The sequence below is a fragment of the Trichechus manatus genome, unplaced genomic scaffold, assembly GCF_000243295.1.
Source record: "Trichechus manatus latirostris isolate Lorelei unplaced genomic scaffold, TriManLat1.0 scaffold00137, whole genome shotgun sequence".
Classification (NCBI taxonomy): domain Eukaryota; kingdom Metazoa; phylum Chordata; class Mammalia; order Sirenia; family Trichechidae; genus Trichechus; species Trichechus manatus.
In genome coordinates this window covers 7,036,428-7,037,796 of record NW_004444073.1, presented here as the reverse complement: position 1 = coordinate 7,037,796, position 1,369 = coordinate 7,036,428, and the positions used below count along the sequence as shown (strand labels likewise).

The 1,369-nt window shown below is 38.1% G+C and overlaps 1 protein-coding gene across 1 annotated transcript in view; it reads right to left on the bottom strand.

Moving 5' to 3' along the window:
* Positions 1 to 429, bottom strand: part of NEUROD6 (neuronal differentiation 6) — a 3,451-nt gene extending 3,022 nt beyond the window's left edge. The window contains exon 1 of the mRNA XM_004385325.2: positions 99 to 429. The gene's annotated coding sequence lies outside the window, so the exon portion shown is untranslated. The remainder of the gene's footprint in view (positions 1 to 98) is intronic.
* Positions 430 to 1,369: the final 940 nt, after the last annotated feature.

Here is a 1,369-nt window from a genome sequence, read left to right as displayed (position 1 = left end):
ATGGCAAAGAGCATATAAATACAAGACAGTGACACTGTATCTTTAAATACTTGCATGCAAAGCCAGCATCAATTGAAGTATATCTTTATTTATATTACCTTAGGTTTTAATTTCATTCAATAATCAGTTCTCATTTTGGGTCTTCCAAATCTTTTCAGGCTGAGTGTCGCATCGTCTCCTGGAGTCTCTAGATCTGTGTATATCTGCACTATCTCATTGATCTCTAAAAAGTGACATTGATGCCAACTGCCAGAGCTGGTACCCATGCCATCTGCTAGTGACGTCACGGGGCAGAGAGAACCATGTGATCCTGTCTCTTGGGACCTTCATTCTGCACTGATCATCTGGCATCCCTGTAAGTGGGTACCAGCATTCATGTATCAACACAGAAGGTTAGACTGATAGGGAAAAAATCTGCACCAGCATTTCCCATACAGTAGGTGCCTTTCTCCGCAAGCTGCTCCGGCTTCACTGGCAATCTGTAGAAAGAGCTATGTTAGTGCTCAGTTTCTCCCTGCCAACAGTGCAACTATTAGGTGGTGGTTAATATTCCATTCATTCGCAAGGTGGGCTTTTGTGTGTGAGCGAGAGGTTTCTGTTGTTGTTGTGGATGTTGTTTCGTAAAGATCACCATCCCATTCGTGCACCTGGGTACCCAGGGAAAGAAAGCCATGAAAAGAAGCTGGAATCAGGAAACTGGTCTGCAAGATGCTTAACCAAACTAAAATCCATGTAAGCAAACAGGGGTCAACAAAGGTCTCCGTATGCCCTTATTTTTTTTCATGGCATGTAACTTACGGGTGTGTGTCTGTGTGTTCTCTTATTAACATAGAAGACTTCTGCGCGTCTTAGGATTTTAGAATAAAGGAACAGTTTCTCCATCTGGGATCTGCAACAGACATTCTCAGATGTTCCCTTTCCTACACTTGCTGGTATCTTTCAGCAACTTTTCAGGGATGTCCTTAAATATATATATATATATTCTAAAATATATATGTATTTTTATATATGTCCTAAAATAATATATACATATTAGGATATATTAAAAATATATCCTATATCTGTAAATATATAGATAGCCATATATATATAATATATATTATTATGTATGTTGTATATATAAAATGCAGAGATGCTGTAAGCCCATGGTTAAAGATTTCAAGCTTCATCTTGTGTCCTCTACAGAAAGTCACTAACTTCACACTTTTATTGTCCCCTATGTCTTACCAACATTTACTTGTTGGTTCCTTCTCATTTCATTTCAGCCACAATAAACATAAAAATTATCACTTAGGATTTTGTCTTTCTCTCTCTCTCATCCTGCTGAGTTATTTAATCAAAGATTATCTTGCCTGGTTTTTTTGGAGCT